This window comes from Anser cygnoides, chromosome 1, assembly GCF_040182565.1.
Source record: "Anser cygnoides isolate HZ-2024a breed goose chromosome 1, Taihu_goose_T2T_genome, whole genome shotgun sequence".
NCBI lineage: Eukaryota > Metazoa > Chordata > Aves > Anseriformes > Anatidae > Anser > Anser cygnoides.
In genome coordinates, this window is record NC_089873.1 from 61,452,376 (window position 1) to 61,471,168 (window position 18,793).

The window sequence follows — 18,793 nt, forward strand, 5'->3', positions numbered from 1 at the left end:
TTAAAAACCATGTGCCACAACAGCAAGAATTGAGGAAAAGCAAAGCTTTAAATTGAATGGGTGTTTTGCTTAAAATAATTTGCAGAATATGTGTTTCAATGTCAGATCTCTGACCATTACCAAAAGTCACGTGAACACAAATGTATTCCCATATTAGGCTATATTGTTGCTGCAGGCCCCTGAGACTTACCGCTCTTCCAGGAACTCTCAGAGATAAGTTGAGAGTTCAGTATGTATTAAGTGAATTTCAGCAAGCTCTAGAGACTTGCATATATCTCATTTATTCAAACATTCTATGACTTGTTTTTCTTTTCTTTCTTTTTTTTTTTTTTTTTCTTTTCTGGCATATGTTCCCCCAGTTAAGAAATAGTGTTATTAAGTATCTGTCATTAATGTTTATGCGTATGTGAAGAATGTAGCAAAATAAATAATGAAACATTTCACTCTACTCTGGGTATCTGTTATTTGTGCCTCTGCCTTTCTCTTCCTCTAACTCCTTGGTATTTATAGAACCTCTTTTTCTTCCATTTTATGCTCCAGGAAAGTTGTAACTCATTTTGTGACTTAGTCTTCCTGGTTTTATCCCTAGATGCTTATACTACTCTTTTATTACTATCTCACTTACATGCCCTTGCCTTCACTCTTTGTAGGATTTCCTTTTTGATATTCAGGTCACTGGAGAATTCTCGATGCAGCCATACTGGTCTCTCTCTGCTTATCTTCCTTCTACATCAGGATGGTTTGCTGTTGTGCCTTCAGCACCGTTTCATTTACTAACAACAGTTCTCCTAATCAGATTTATTTTCCTAGTATCATCTTCACATGGGACAATTCATAACACCCTCAGCTGCTCTGGTAAGTCATACCCATTATTTTTTAAATGTCTTAGACTATTTAAAAACAAAACAAATCTGGTACATTTCATCTATACTTTTCACTTGAAAATAAGAACAGTTAAGATAGATTATATGTGCTCTAAGCAACTTAATTATATCTCATTTTAAAGACCTACTTTGCCAATGAAAAAGGGCTTGTCAGGATTTCAGCATGATGATTTATGATTCTGTCATAGTGACAGATGTTCTTCATGTATCTCTGACATCGTGATCTGGAATCACTGTGCTTTTTTCCATGTTTGCTGGTAAAAAGAAATGCACTATATAAATACTTTTATTTGTCTTCAAGGCCTTGCATTAGCTTGGAAAACTGATATTTTTCAGAGGCGAGTTCTGTGTTAGCAATCACATGACTGGTGACACTATACCATAACAGCAGCACTGCACACCCAGTTGGGCCCCCTTCCTGGATGCTTACCAGGCTGATATGCTCAAATCCAGCAAGGATCTGGCACGCTGCTGCACTCCTCTGAATCTTGGCAGACTTCAGCCACCATCTCTGTCTTCCACTTCTCGGTTCATCCTGTGGGCCGAGATTCCTGATCTTAAGCACTCTTTGTCTGCAATCAGGATTTATTAGCCATACATCTTGGTTGCTGAGATGCAGAATTTGAGCCTAGTGGGACAGAAAATAACTAAAGCATGAATACAGAAAAGTGTTCCTAATGGAGAAAGAGAGATGGGAAGCTGTATCAATAAGGGACTTCTTTCTGCAAGTCACCACCTTAGTCCCTGTACTGCATTTCACTGGGTACAGGATACTGTATTCCCTCTTCTTCTTTCTTTTTTTCCCCTGGCCACTAGGGGAGACCCAGTCAGAGCAGACTTTGTCTTTTGTTAATTTACAGCTTGCAGGGAGAGGGAGACTGTAGTCAGCCTAACAAGGCAGCAGCAGTTTGCACTGTTCAACGTGGTCTACTTGGGGATCTTTACTTCCCACAGAATGGGAGATCACAGCAATTCAATAGCCCTTCAGGTCTAGCCTTTTCTTAGGTACAATAATTGTTCTCAGCACCCATGTTTCTGCCTAAAGGACTGCTGAGAGAAGCTGAAGGACCAAGAACTTTATACAATAAAATGGTGGAGTGACACAAATATATGAATATCTATATACATTCCTCATGAAGTTTCGCTGATGCAATGGCATTACACTAGGAGTTTCTACCAGCACAGCTGTATCAACTAGGCATTGCATTTCTTCACAGCCTCATCACAACCACATTGGTAACATCTTATGGGATAAACATATCTGAGGTTCAAAGGTCCCCAAAACACATCTCATCTTGGTGTACCAGAGAGCTTCCTAACATAACTTCCACTCCTATTAATATTTTATTATGATCTGCAGTCCAGATCTCTGCTACAGTTATGTTTACTGGTTAGTCTTGTTCATCTTTGAGTTCTCAGAAAAAGATGTAGAAAAGCATCATACCACAAAAGGAAGAAGCTAGAGGAGAAGCAGTTTTGGCAGATATGTTATAAAGCTATATCCTCACTAAGGGGAGAAAAAAAAAAAAAAAGTGACCAGATACTAGTCCACATTAAATTGTTTGAGAAGACATAGCAGACTGTAGACTTTACAGATTAAATTATCCCACCCAAAAGCATGTTACATTGGTATAATTTCCTTCCCAAATTGATTATCTAAATAGTTTTTATTCAACATTGCTCTGGACTTTAGAGACTATGCCTTGAATATTTTATAAATGCCACTGTTTTCTGTCACTCAGCTCTTTGTTTCATACACTCAGATTTAAACCCTCAATCTTCAACATAGTTTTGTACTTTTTTTTTTCTTTTTCTTTTTTAATCTAGCTTACAGTCATTTTTTTTTTTTTTCCAAGGCATAGTTCTCTCTCTTTTTCCAGCTGTCACAGCCAGCAGAGGAATGGACTTCTGGGATCCTGTCTAGCTTTAAAGATCTACGTTCATGTACTCTATTGACCCATTGCAAAGTAATAAGTGAAATAAATGTGGTGGTCTTATCTCTTTCCCTGCTGGATAAGACTCCACATCGCAAACACTATACTATAATTGAGGAGCCTCAGAAGCCTTTCAAAAGGGTTCAGTTGTGGAACAATACAGGGTAACAGATTTTAAAACTGAAGTGTAAAGACTTGCATGTTTGTTTCTTCCCTGTACTCAGCCTTAGTCAGCCCTGTTATTACCTAAATGACTTTATGAGCTATAGATTCACCCATAAAACTGCAGTGAAATATTGCAACAAAGAATATTTATTTCCATGAACTCATCAGACTCGAGCTATTTTATAATGAACATTTTGAAAAGAACTGAAAACTAAGCTATGCTAAGATTCAAATAGAGAGAACAGTTCTGCACTTAGGGAACAAAAGACATCAATGCATCTTTCTCGTCTCTAGTTTCTAAGACTGAGCTAGCAAATAGGTGCAATTATTGACAGGCAATCCAAATTCTGAATTTCAAGACTAATTTTCTGATTATTTTCGAGAGAGGATGATGTTGCTACATTCTGAGTTTTCCTGAATACTGGATCACAGACTGAACTAAACCAAGCCTGCCCTGCTTATTTCTATCATATGACTAGTAGTTAAGATGCCTGATAAGTAGAAGGACATCTTGTACTGCAGACGACATCAGAAGCCTTCACAAAGATGAAGTTTCATTAAGAAAGGTGCACCTACAGGGATAGGAGCCTACAGAACCCCAAACCCAACCACATGCCTTCAGGGGGCTGGGATTTAGGCGTGTTTGGGAGTTAGAGAAGCATAAGAATGGCTCTCCGTCACTGCTGATACCCCCTTAGTCCTGGCCTAAAGCAGTCACACAGCTTCCAGACTATGGCTGGTGTACAGGACCTACATGTAGAGCAAGGGCAGAGAAGTTTGCTACTACTCATAGCTACCCACAGGGCTGTGGTTGGAAATATTCAACCATTAGCTAAACTTTGCAAAATTTTGCAAAACTAGAGTATGAAGGAAAATTACGTCTACGAAAGCCACAAAAGTGCCTGTTTGCAAAATGGTGAAGCTCATGACTACCAGTTCTGCAGCACTTCAGACATCTGTGAAGTTGAAGGCTTAGATTCTATTCTTTCGGGTTTAGGAAATCAACAGAAGTTAACCTTCAGGCAAAAGACATCCAAATAATTCACTACCATGGTACAACTACAGAAATCAAGTTTCACAGACAGTTACCATTTCCTCCCTTCTTCAGGGCTGCAGATCTTTGAAATTATTTGGTCTTTTAAAAAATGCAAGTGGCATTGTTCAAAGATTTATATTTGCAAAATCGATATATCTGTCAGCTACTACATAAACTTGTTTGGGTTTGAAATATTTATAACATGGCAGACAAACTAAGTACAAGTGGAGTTTGTTGTGTTATCACAAAAGTGTCCTCTTCAGAAAATGTTCTTTTTAGTTTTATCCATTTTTCAGAAAGTCACAAAAGTAACAACTAGAAGCAATATCATATTGTTTCTTTTTTAAAATATACCTCTAATTAGAACCCTTAGGGAAAAAAAGGTATCATCTGATTAAAGTTCTTGATCGTGGTCATAAGCATACGTTCACATACTTTTAAGTTACGACCATTCTTTCTACCTTAGTAATTTGGTTCACAGGGTTAGGGTAGCTTTGAAGCAATTCCCCAGACTGTCCCCACTTGTCACATTAGTTGTTTTCTCATAGTGGTGCTGGTGTGCACAACATAGATTCCCGCTGGATAAAAGCCAACTAGGAGCTCTTCTCCCAGGCATTCCAGCACTCCATGGAGCAGTGGGTCTTTCTGCTACAAGGACCTCCAACATGTAGCTAATGGACGTGCCTTCCCAGAAGGCTCTCAAACCCTGCAGTATGGCCGAAAGCCTGAAGGATATTGCAGGGCCAAGAACTGCATGTATCTTCCTATTTGCTGTCAACTGTTTCAGCTCTCAACTGTTTCAGCAGTGTCTGCCTGTCTGCTGCTCTCTCTTCATCCACACAGACTTCAGATCTGAAACCCTTTCTCTTATTTCTCCTGCCTCTCTTGTTGAACCCCCTTCCTGAACCCTTCTTTCACTATCGTCCTTTTGTAATATTGCTTCTCCACATTTCTACATTCCTGCAATACATTGGCACATCCCTCTTCCACGCACCAAAGAATTCAGATAACTGCAGCCTACAGCCCTGAAGATATGACATTTTCCATGAATCCATGTCATGGGAGAGAGAAGAGTTTCTCAAGGGGCAAGATAACCCAGTGCCAAGCTCAGAAATTTGAGAAACTCTTACCAGCTGCCAACTGCAAGAAGTGGTGAGCAAGGCTGCCTTCAACAGCCAAAAAGGAAGATTGTCTTCTTGAAGACCAGTGACTATCATCACCAGGCCTGGGAGCTGTGCCCAGTACAGGGAGCTTAAGAAGGTCCTTGGGAGGGAGCACACCACTGAGCTAGCATCTCATTTCCACACCAGGAATCATAGGGTCTCCATGCAGAAGAGTGTTTCCGCTAGCTGCACCTCTGCTCCTCATACCTGTCCTGGGTCTTTCCTTCAAGCTGTGACTTTGAACAAATCCCCATTAGTTGGGGGCATGGCAGGGGTAGGGTCCATGGATGCCAATGGCCCATTGCAAGGTGGAACAGGAGCACAGGAGACAAACTCTTGACCCACTGAAGGAAACAGGGAGAGGGAAGGTGAATGTCCTGAAGGACTCCTTTCTATTCCTCTAGGTCCTAAGAAACTCAGGCCCTTGCTTCCTTATCAAGTGTAGCTGCTGCTTTCAAATCCGTTATCAAGCTTTTCTCTCTAACGCTTGTTGCAGAGCTGGCAGCAAGCAAGACCCCTTCTTCCTTCCTGCTGCTGCCTGGTTCTCCCTGGTGCAGAATGCCAGCCCAGGACTGCAAGGAGGGTGGCAGAGATGGCACAGCAGGCAGGATGGTTACTTCCTGAGAGCTGCAAAGGTCCATGCCACCACCAGCCGACAGAGTAGAGGCAAAAAGGTATAGGAAGCCTGGGACAACACAGCAAGGGTGACCTAAAGGGCTGGTGGATCACATGTCCCTGAGGAGTGAGTAGATGAAGCAGGCTGGCCTTACTGGATGCCTAAGGGTGTGAAGAAACTCTCCATCCCTCTTCCCAGAAGAGGGGAAGATGGCATGTCAACATCTTGCCCATTCTCTGCCCAGAGAAGCTGTGGATGCCCCATCCCTGGAGGTGTTCAAAGCCAGGTTGGATGAGGACCTAAACAAACTGATCTAGTGGGTGGCATCCCTGTCCGTTGCAAGGGGTTTGGAATGAGGCCCCTTCCAACCCGAACAATTCTATGAATCTATGATCTTGGGAAGCTTTGCTTTTGCAGTCTTCTCATTACAGGCACTGCAAGAACACTTTGCTGTTTGATCACCCCCCTCTTTGTTGCACTCTGTGTGTCCCCATATATGGTGCAGACAGTGTCCAGGACACCTCTGCTTTCCTGGTGCCTCAGTGACCACAGAGGGAGCAGGGGTAGGGGACATGCGTGCAACCACCACAGAAACTGGTCCCTACTAGCCAACCCAGATGGAAAGGCTCACCAGCATCCTGCTGGAGTTCATGCAGGGCTCAGAAAGCAGCCATAACTGGAAGCTGTTAGGAGTGATGGCACCAAGTCTGTCTGGTGTGCAAAGCTCATCACCTGGCAGCGAGATGAACAAAAAGCTCATCCTACTTCCAGCCTACATGCAGAAAAGGCACAGTTAAACTTCGCAGGTGCACTCTTGCTGTCACGGTACAGACTAATGATCAAAAAACACAGGGCACATATTTTTTCCCACAGGATCCAAACACCGTGAACTTTCCTTTCTTCGTTGGGAAAGAGGTAATCATATCCCCACTGAGCCTGAGCTCCTGAGTTGTGGAATATACCACAGCATAAGTGCCTTTGCTGAAATCTGGTGAGGAATCCATAAATCTCATATAGAGGTTGACATAAGCCTTACAATACATATAGTTGTAGGAGCAACAGGCTGGGAACAGAAGAATATGAATCTTGCCAAAGTCACCCCTCGATTTATGAATCAAGGAAACCAAAGGCTTGGGGAGTTTCACAGGTGTCAGCCACAGCACTACCGGAATAAAAAAAGTTTGGAGGATGAAATCTCCTTCACCTCTTTGTCCATGAAAGACCTGCCCTCCCCAAACAGATTAGTGACCAAGCAGTAAGGGTTTGAGGCTGCACACTGTAAAGGATGGCAGCTGCTCGCTTGAGTATGGCTATGGGCCCTCAAACTGCATGTGAGGATTGTGCTAGTATGGCACCAACTCACAGAAGAGGACCTTGCCCTTCAGCATCCCAAAGTCTTGCATCTGCCATTGGTTATCCTATACCTGCCATAGTCAACATAGCCTCACATACTAAATTGAGTTGAAGACTCCTACCCTATATTTAGAAAACACTGCAATATTTGAGCCTCAAAAATGCATTATGGAAGGACAAAGATATTTTACGTTCTTCCAGACCAAGGATATCCAAGTGCTCAAACGAGATCTCAGTGCATTTCAAGCTCTCCTATAAAAAAACAGACCTTAAAATATTACCATTACAATACTGGATCAGACCTCTAAACGATCTATCCCAGTATGACTAGGAGTCCAAATATCCATGAGCAAGTCTTGTGACTCAGCTGCTGCTTGGACAACTGGAGGTGGGTGAATATATGTTGGAAACTTGTCAGGCAGTGACGATCTTTTAGCACATCTCTGTAAAGTTGTTAGCTCTGACATAATTAAAAATATTAACAATGTTATGTCAAATCATTCTTTCAGCTACAACAGCTCAAGTCTGTTTTTCACTGAAGCCCTGCTGTTTTCATTTTTAACTACACGTTTAACTATCAACAGCTTACTGGTAGCAAAATCTGATAAATGGCTAAAAATAAAGGTTTTTAATTTTTTATCCTTTGAACAAAGATTATACTAATTCAAGGAGATAGCACCTAGCAGCTTACCTACAATTTTCCTTGACCAGTTCCATATTTGTTCATTGTTTCTTTCTCTGAAGAAGTGGATGAGAACACTCTGGAAAGGTTATACCCTGCTCTAGGAGAACCTTCCAGTTTGACTCTACTACAAACACAAACAGCACACACAGAAGACATGTAACTGAGATGATATGACTTTTGTTTCACTGGGGATTGATATTTTCAGTTAGATCTGAATCCGAGACGTGAAAAGGGAAAAGAGCTGTTTTTTTTTTTCTTTTTATCATTTGTGTAATTTTAAGAATATTAATATGGGCCTCATCCCTTTTTTTCTCATCCTTATTATTGTTTTGTGATTGTGAATGAGTGGAAATATAAAAACTTCACTCTGAGATAATTGGTGCCATTTCCCAGCCTGGTTTCCTTTTCAGGTCCCTTCATTCCCCTGTTAGCCACAGCCAGTCTCTGCACATCTTGTGCCCCTGATCAAAATGCAATTTTTTCCTGCCTACCACCCTGCACCTACGGCAGCATATTCACCCTTCGATCGGGTTATTATGCATTGCCTCAGCAACCTCTTCTGTATGCACTACCCATATCTACACAAAGTCCGCCACACTCTCTGTACCCTTTTCTTTCTCATCTTTTGTTGAAGCCTGCATTTATTTTCAAAGACTTCTCTACTCAGCCTTTTATGTGCTGTGCTTTAAACCCTTTTATTCCCCTGAGCATTCCCAGCTATCCATTCTTTCCCTGAGAGGGAGGTGGATCTTCCTTGAAGTTATTATTCAGGGAAAGGAGATGAGGCCCCATTATTTGAGAGGCTCTGTTTGATTTCACAAGTCATTTAAATGAATGGTGCATATGTGAAACTAGCCAGTGCTTGTTAAAATGGTTAACCCGATCATTTCATTTCGGTGATAGTGGGAGAACCTAAAATCACAAAATGAGTAACTGAGTAAAATGGCAAGAATTATGTTTTGTCCTGCTTTCTTTAAAATAATATTCAATAACAACATAAATCTTATAGAAATACTTATGGGGTATTACTATATCTACCAAGAGTTCATTATGCCTTACTTTATCAGAATGAAAGGCAGAGGAATGAGTGATTAGATTACGATGTCAAAACTGCGCCATTTTTATTTAAGCAATTGCATTACTCGCAGAGCAGCCTGCCAGAAAAATGACTGGTTCAGTGACAGATCTCTTTTTCTATCACAGTGCCCCTTTTAAAATAATTAGCAACAGGACAGAGAGTAAAATACAAAATATAGGTGGAAAAAAAAGTAGAAATTTTTCAGATTATTTAAATTGACCTTTATAAAGCCTAGATCAAAAAAATCACTGCAACAGTTCACCTAATTTTGTGGTTCTCAGGCAGGGGAGAATGAACATTTAGATTGGGTGGCAGTTAGGACAGGAAGGACAGCAACAAAGCTCTTCATATAAAATCTCCCCACGATCTGCCTCACCTCTGGTATTGACTGAAGCAAAGCGTAAGTTTTGCTTTAATCCTTTACTAAGGGTTGGTGTCTTTTTTTCTTAAAAATAAAACCATCTATAATCAACTTATTAAAAACAGCAACTTCCTGATTATAGTCCAATTAAAAGACATTGGAAAAAGTGCTACATTGGTTTCAAGTTCCCGAACATTTGGGTATGATTGCTGGTGGTTTTATTGGGAGTTGCACCTGTGACCATTTAATGCAGAGAAAAATATGGCCATGAAAATAAAGATTCCAAAGTCATGTCTGACAGCATCTCCAACCAAGCCTGTGACAACTGCTGGAAGTATGTGGAAAACCACACCACTAAATTTTGCCAGGCTAGTGTACTGATGACAGACATCCTATGTTTGGAGACCTCTTTTAGGCATAAACATATTGATTAATAGCAGAGCTTTAGTCTTAATGCTTCAATTTCCTATGGGTTTGGCATCTGTTAGGCTCCAGCCCTTTTGCCAAGCTTGCCTCCCTTCACTCAAATAGAGGAAACGGGTTGCAGTAACTCACCACTTCTCCATGGCCAAGGATTTCTCTCCAACATCTGCAGAAGCAGCATAGCCAGCACAGCACCAAACTGTTTAGTCACCTTTTGCAGTCCTGTCCAAGGGATGCTTCAAGGACCGCTTCTGTGCAGAAATCCCCAGCCGCCAAAAGCCTGCTAGAAACCACAGGCAGAAGGAACAATGTTAGTTAAGGACAAAGTGAAAAAAAAAATGATCTGTGGTCATATTGCAGTTGGCCAGAGACCTAAGGTGTCATAAGGCTCCCCTTTACTAGCCTAAGCTGTTCCTCCTTAGTGGTTAATCCTTTGATGGTGTACTCTATGTCTATAACATATATAGGTAACTCTTAACAAGAACAGAATCATATTTCATGCACTTCTTTCTAGCAGTAATTGGGAAGCACCTTCACCTGCCAATACTTACGTGCCATATTGTGTTTGCTAACACTTTCCACACCAGACAGCAATGGCATTTTTATGTCATGCTAAGACTAGAGCTTGTCACAGCTGTGGCAATGGGCCCGTCTTTATAGCATATGTGCTCGTTTCATGGTTGAAATTCCTTAGCTTTTTCTGAAGATGGATGGAAACGGTGTCTGAAACAAAAGCTCAGTCTTACTGAAGTCTACAGGAAACAGCAATCATAGCAAAGCAAGTATCCTGCACATTGTGAGCACCTTCCATGCACCAAGCAACATCAGAGTATCTTATATGCACGCAGAGATACACTTACGTAGCTTGTATATTTATGCTCTAAACTTCATCAGTTTCCCATATTAAAACATGATGATTTCATATTCACTCTGTGGCAGCATATGCTGATCATCCTGGAAAATATTAATCATTTTTCTTCAGTTTCAATTCTGAAGAGTCATTATCCTGCCATTTCTAACTTCACACTGGATGAAGGCTTACCCACTGGTGTCATTGTAACATGACAGACTATTACCAAGTCCTTACTAGGGGCATAAAGCATGTGTTTAAGGAATTACGTTAATAAAGAAATAGGAACTCGGTGGCAGAAAATAGCATTATAGACTTTAGAACACCAGGAGCATAATTAGTACTGCGGCATAATGATGAAAGAAAGCAATAAAATAATTTTACTTCATTCTGTATTTCTTGGAGCAATGCAAATTAGTTTGTCAGCAGGGAAGGGTTGGCTTCTTTTCTTTAAATTTCATCTGTATGCTGTCTTAATGTTGTTTTACAAAAAGATTTTGCAGAACACAGTATCGTACAACCAAATTTTGAATTCATGTGGTACGTGAGAGATTGTCCCTTTTTTGGGTTGGGAATCTCATCTGCAACACAATTAGGAAAGTTCACAGGGGCCAGAGAATTGATAATTCCCTGGTCCCAGGAAAAACAGCAGGATGTGAGCATTTGATCTGTGATCTATGCAAAGCTGTGGAGGCTCAGGAGGATGGAAATATTTGCATCCCTATACCACTCTTATTCAAAGCAAAGAGATATGTTGGTGGCAACCTGGAAAATTTAGAGTGATAAGAACTACCAACATGCTTGATTATTTAAATGTTGTGATTGTATCATGAGATAATGGTGGAAAAGGTTTGGAAAACTATAAGCCGCTAGAATAATTAGAATAAAAGCCTATTAGAAGCAAAAGCACAAGACAAATTACATCAAATGCTTTCTCCACTTCCTACTGATGCCCGTGTCAAACTTCTCCTGCACTATTCCTTAGTTCTCTCATATGCTAAAAAGTGATTATTTAACATACAGACCAGAGAGATCATTGTGCCACTGTTTTTTGTTTTCCAAAATCCTTACTTTTTTTTTTTAGTCTCAGACAACATATTGGGCCAAACTCAGCTGCTGTGTGTTAAACTGCAAAGCCTCTGAACCCCATTCTCTTCTAGCTGCTGTAGCTACCAGCACAGCATTCACTCTATAACCGTTTTACTGTTAATACATTTGTTTCCTGTTGACTGCGTACATTTACAACACATAACTGAAACATGTTTATTTGGTTTGCAATCCTAGACAATAATTGAATTCCATCTTGATTCTCTGCTTTTTATTTACCTTTACTAACTTCAGCAGAGTACTGATTTCAGATTTTTGTAGTAAGAGAACAGTCAGTCTGAGCTTCCATATATAGTAAGTCAGTTTGCTGCTATTTCATTAAAACCTAATTTAGACTGAACTAAACACTTATCTGAACTAATTAGTCTGACATGGAAAACTGCAGAATACTAAATCACTAATGGTCCCATTTTATATTAATAAATGGAAGCAGATGTATTGACATCTTACAGATTCATCTTTAATGTGTAAAAACAGAGAAAAAAAGAGAAGGAAAGGCAAGACCTGACAGGAACATAAGTCAAGATTGTCAAGAAAAGGGACAAGGTTCTTTTATTAGGAAGGTGGACAGGAATTATAGGTCCCAGAGACAGGATTCGATTATGAAATTTAAGGCAACTCAAGACGCTCTTTAGTCTGTTCCAGATGGGGAAAGCAGCATGGGAGAAGGAGCTCGCTGCCAGCTGTGGCAAGACTAGCAGGGAAAATAGAATATTTAAATGATTTCTATTGAATTACATGAAAAGCCTACATTAAGAGAGAGTTAGGGTTGCAAAGTCAAGCACTCAGAAGATGGGAAATGCCTGTTCTAAAGTTTCCCAGATAACTAAAACTTGTAACTCTTGTAGGCACCATACAATTTTTAATTACAGGATCACATACACCTTTTTACACAAGACCTTTGGCCTTTCTCTGCACATGGAGGGCATACATTTAATGAGCAACGATTCATTGCTTTGTTTTATCCTCATTGTTAAGTGTATGGTCTCATGCCTTATTTACTATATGCTACTCAAATTCTGCCCTGAATACACAATTAATAATATCCTCACAGGAGCCCCCATGGAATTTATAGCTATAGTACTTAGTGCTTCAGAAATATTAAATAATGTCTCCAACCTCCTTGCATGGACAGGTCATTTTTCTTATTTTTATGGTTGGGAAAAAAGCCTTGTGTTTGTTGTTTTTCAGGAAACTTGCATCCCTATGTCCCTGCTTGAAGAAAAGACCAATCATCATTTCCCCTTTCTGTCCTGGCATGAAGCTGGTGCCCCCTCCCTATCTTCTGCAGGAATACCATACCAGGGAATCTCCACTCTTGATTGTTTTGGGACTAGTCTATCATGCTGGACTGTTTGCAGCATGAACTCTAGTGTTTTCCTGGGCAGCAGGTGAAGAAAACAACCAACCACCTGTCCAAATCTACCACGTGAACAAGAGAAGACCACTGTGTGAAGTTCATCATTAGAAGGTGTCCTTCAAAATGAACCAGCAGCGCCATGGGAGATGCTGTGCCCACAGCTCCTCATGTGTTTGCACTGAGAGTGTACAACAATGGTTTGAGTAGCTGCTCTCCTTGGCTGTCACACTCAAAAGGGGAGCAACACCACCAGCCAGATCCAGCTGCTGCCACTGGATGATGTCCAGCTTCCCACCTTCCCCGACACAATGACAGCAATAGTCATACAGCAAAAACTCCAGCACTTCCAGCCTGTCATGCCTTGGCTTTGCCTCTGTGGAGCACACGACCATCACATGCAGCCAACCTCTTATTCATAGAATCATAGAATATCCTGAGTTGGAAGGGACCCATAAGGATCATCAAGTCCAACTCCTGACACCGCACAGGTCTGCCCAAAAGTTTAGACCATGTGACTAAGTGCACAGTCCAATCTCTTCCTAAATTCAGACAGGCTTGGTGCAGTGACTACTTCCCTGGGGAGCCTGTTCCAGTGTGCAACAGCCCTCTTGGTGAAGAGCCTCTTCCTGATGTCCAGCCTAAACTTCCCCTGCCTCAGCTTGACACCGTTCCTGCGGGTCCTGTGACTGGTGATAATGGAGAATAGGTCACCTGCCTCTCCACTCCCCCTCATGAGGAAGTTGTAGACTGCGATGAGGTCCCCCCTCAGCCTCCTCTTCTCCAGGCTGAACAGGCCCAGTGACCTCAGCCGCTCCTCATATGTCTTCCCCTCTAGGCCCTTCACCATCTTCGTCGCCCTCCCCTGGACACTCTCCAACAGTTTAATGCCCTTTCTGTACTGTGGTGCCCAGAACTGCACACAGTACTCGAGGTGAGGCCGCACCAGCGCAGAGTAGAGCGGGACAATCACTTCCCTTGACCGACTAGCAATGCCGTGCTTGATGCACCCCAGGGTACGGTTGGCCCTCCTGGCTGCCAGGGCACACTGCTGGCTCATATTCAGCTTGCTGTCAACCACAACCCCCAGATCCCTTCTCTTTGAGTCAAATAAGCCTCTCAGGCTTACTTTATCCATGCCTACAGCCATGGCTTCCCATCCTTGCTGCTAAGAAGGGACTCTCTCCTCTGTGACAAGCAAAATGTGTCCCTTTGATACCAGCATCTTGTTAACTGCTTTGTGTGAAAGAAATACAATATGTACTTTGAGAAAAGGGCAAGATGTCCCAGGCCTTGGGGATGCCTAACGGATAAGGAACTGAAGACTTGCTAATCAGGAAGACCATTTTGTTGGCATTCTTAAAGGAAACATCATGACATAAGCTCTTGAATATGTCACCAATCAACATAACATGAATATTTGGCTGAAAAACAAAGATTAGGGGTATCATAATGTGAACTATCCATGAACATTATATATCTGTGAAAATTATAATGTGAACTATCCATTACAACAGTGAAAATCATGTCCCTAGGCTGGAAGACCTGGACCAACAGGGGACCCTTCCACTCTGAGGATGTTCAGAATGGTTCTGTCATGTCAGCAGTATGCTGATTATGTAAGCAATCGGAGGCTAGGGGATTGTGCCAACATATAAATGTATCGATAAGGGATTGTATAAAGAGTGGCATAGAAAGTCCTAATGGGTGCCAGCTTTGTGTGAAAACACCTGGTACCCAGACTTGCACAGTTCTGAAATAAACAATATCTTGACCTAGTGCATGGATTGGCTTTTGCACACCAGGTAATGAACCCAAACTTTTTTTTTTTTTTTTTTTTTTAAATCAGACAAAACCTTCAGCAGAGCCTATTTACCATGGCTTCCTCTGTTCATGTCCCATCAACAATCTGGCAAAGCGAGTACCTACACTGATGCACTCACTGGGATGTTGTTCCTGGCCTGGAGGAGATGCAGGTGATCCATCTGATTCCCCCATGCTTTTAGTGCTTCTAGAAAGATGGGCAGCAGTACAGAGAATGAAGTTTGATCTCTCCCATGGCTCCTTCCAACATCCACGGCCACCCCAGTGCCTGTAGACACTAGGTCACAGGAGTTACAAAGCTGCCTTGGATATTACAGGAGTGTGAATTTCTGAAGTTGCTCTGTTGGACTCCTCTCTACAAATCCCAGGAATAGCTCTCTCTAAAAGAGACAGGTACACTGAGATTTTCATGGTCCTGTGCATTCATGTGAGCTACCTTTAATTTTATAAGTTTATGTTGGCATTGTTTCCTGTAAAGAAGTTACAAACCTAAGTTACTACCATAGCCAGCAGCAGGTTTCTTTTCCGGTAGGAAATGACATCAACCAAATTCCTAAGTCCTCTGTCTTCAGAGCTCCATTAGAGCCCAGAGTATGACAATCATAGAATATCATGGGTTGGAAGGGGCCCACAAGGATCGAGTCCAACTGGCTCCATACATAAAAATTAAACCATGTGTCTAAGAGTATTGTCTGAACACTTGAAATCCATCTGTCTTGGTGCCACAACTGCTTCCCTGGGGAGCCTGTTCCAGTGCCCAACCACCCTTGTGGTGAAGAGCCTTTTATTAATATCCAGTCTAAACCTCCCTTGTCACAGCTACATGCCATTTGCTTGGGTCCTAGATGAACAGAAGCAGAATTACTGCACATATTTCCTCCTCTTTTGTGAAGAGCTGTGGTAGAAGGTATGGCTGAAGCAGAGTGGGAATATCAGGGTGTGAAAGAACAAGAAGTGGAAGAAGAAAGAAACAGAATAACATGTTAACTGCACCTAAGTTAGTAGGTCACCAAGTTCCCAGCTCAACTACCTGCAGTTTCACCCAGATTGACAAAACAAAGGGCAACCTAAATAAGACAGCCTACACCCAGAAAGAGAGACAAAAGAACAATGACCTAATCACTGTTTTTTGCCTAGTGACTCACAGAGGTAGGACAGCTGGAGACAGGAACGATTCAGTCACTGTCAACACTTAAAAGGTACAAAAAAACACATTTAAAAACCAGCCACGTGGTTGCCAATAATAAGGACAAACCAGAAGACACTATGAGAACTAAATAACTAGCCTCCCTCATCCTCTGTGTCATCATAAATAATCCTGGACCAACCATGTTCTGACGCATCTTCAAGCTTCTGAGTATGAAAGAACGAATGAGCAAAACCTATTAGAGAGTGACCATGCATGAGTGAAGCCTCGTTTGTACAAAATAAAATCACCTTTCCCTCCTACACTGTCTCTTGTTGAGGTTTGCTCCATTAGTTGGGCTTTGCAGAACAATTCTGGGTATTGGACATAGCTCCCACCAGGTGGGTGAAGCCTGGTCCTGGTGGAAATCACGTTTGAGCCCCAGATCAAGTGATGATGGAAAAACAGCACATGGTATAGGGCTTCAAGTGGGCACATGGCTCTGGCTCTCCTGTGGGAACAGAGTGGTCTCTGCTTCGCACAAACCAACATCCAAGCATCGCACTGGGAATGCTACGCAGTTTGCTGAAAAGAATTTCACTCCTCTACCATCCCACTGGCCCCTCGTTCAGCCCTCTCTAACCACAAAAAAGCAGTGTCAGTCACCTCTACAGTCTACGGAAAGGTGCTACCCAACTCCACTGCCACACTCATTTGTTGCAACAGTTTTAGGCCACCAGCCACTACTACCCCACTCAACTTCGCAGGTCAGGGACAGCATCTTAAATACCACAGCTAACACCACCTTTACAAGCAAGTCACTCATCCCTTGCCTGTTAATGGCTTTGCACACTCCCACAGTGTGTAGCTAGAGTACACATCTTTAAATGTTTTACGAGCTTGTGATAGTCACCCATTTATCATTTATGGGAGGACACTAAAATAGTTTGCAGGCAATTGTATCTAATACTAGAAACTGTTAGTAAATATCAATTATGTGGTGAGTATATAAGAAAGATGTGGTGACATCAGCACAACTAGCATTTCAATTTTCCAAATGTTTTAAAGAAGCATGAATCTGCAAAGGATTCTCTTCACAGAGGAAGTTGCTAAGAGAAATTCAATCTATTTAGTTTCTACGCAACACTGAGAACATAAGGTTGGGTTACAGCCTTATGCCACCATAGCAGGAAGCTCAACTTACGTGTGAATACGTAGCACATGCTGTAGTTGTATTTTCTTGAATACACTACTCTGCTTTCCTTACAGGTGAGATTTTGGTTTGGACTAGGGTTATACAGAATCACAGAACATTTTGGGTTGGAAGGGACCTTAAAGACTATCGAGTTCCAACCCCCCCGACATAGTAAGGGACACCTCCCACTAGACTGATACCGACTCAGAAGGACATATGGTTCTCTCCCTAATAGAATAATACAACCAAATGTTTTTTGAACAGATAGGCCAAACCTTTAGTATGTTCAGCTAGATAGAAGGAAGTCTAGAAAATTTGTATCCCTGGTGCTACCTTACTCGCTAATTAGTCAGCCTTACCTATAAGAACATATAGAATTTTATCCCAGGACAGGGGTGTGGGGCAAGATAACCCAGACCTTGAGGATGTGTCTGAAAATAATAGGTGGGAATTCATGGTACACATATGTCCTTGGATGTGTAACCAACTAACCTCAGTATGCATTCCTAAGTTGAAACAATAGGATAAAAAAGAACAAGGTGGCCTGAGCATGTGCAAGAGCTGGGTTCAACCAGCGAACATAGCGAGGAAGAATATCGACGACCACCAGAAGACCCCAAAAGACCACCAGTAGAAACAACAGCACATGTGCCAGGGACAAATACATATTTTTAATGAGTTACAGGAAATAGAATGAACATGTTAATTATTTCTTGGAAATCTAATGAATATGTATATTTTGATTGCATATAATCCCTGTAGTTTGAGCAATTCGGCATGCACACTAAGTGGAGTGATCCCCTGTGCATCCAGTGCTGCAATAAAAGTGTCTGCTTTTTAAAACTCCAGATTGAGTCTCAGAGAGTTTCCTTGACTGACTTTTACAGTATCAAGGCCATGTTGCTCAAAGCATCATCCAACCTGGCCTTGAACACTTCAAGGGATGGGACATTCAGAGCTTCTCTGAGCAACCTGTTCCAGTGCCTCACCACCTTCATACTAAAGAATTTCTTCCTAATGTTTAAATCTAAATCTGCCCTCTTTTATGTCAAAGCCATTACCCCTTGCACTATCACTACACTTCCTGGCAGAGTCACTCTCCAGCTTTCTGGCAGACCCCTTTTATGTACTGGAAGGCTGCTTTAAGGTCTTCCCAAAGCCTTTTCCAGGCTGAGCAACCCTAGCTCTCTCAGCCTGTCTACATAGGAGAGGTGCTCCAGCCCTTTGATCATCCTTGTGGCCCTGCCCTGGACTCACTCTAAGAGCTCCAATTGTTTCTTCTGCTGGAGGCCCCAGAGCTGAAATCAGTGCTCCAAGTGAGGTCTCACAAGAGCAGAGCGGCAGAATCACCTCCCTCGACCTGCTTGCCATGTTTCTTTTGATGCGGTCCAGGATATAGTTGGCTTTCTGGGTTGTAAGCACACATTACCAGCTCATGTTGAGTTTTTCATCCACCAGTACCCTCAAGTCCTTCTTCTCAGGGCTGCTCTCAATCCATTCTCCACCTAGCCTGTATTTGTGCTTGGGTTTGCCCTGACCCAGACGCAGGACCTTGCACTCAGCCTTGTTGAACCTCATGAGGTTCATGCAGGCCCACCTCTCAGGCCTGTCCAGATCCATCTGGATGGCATCCCTT

General features: G+C 42.0%; 1 long non-coding RNA gene across 1 annotated transcript; it reads left to right on the forward strand.

Moving 5' to 3' along the window:
* Nucleotides 1-472: 472 nt before the first annotated feature.
* On the forward strand, nt 473-18,005 carry LOC125183939 (uncharacterized). The gene is made up of 2 exons (XR_007166790.2): nt 473-855; nt 12,847-18,005. It is a non-coding gene; the product is annotated as an uncharacterized lncRNA (long non-coding RNA).
* Nucleotides 18,006-18,793: the final 788 nt, after the last annotated feature.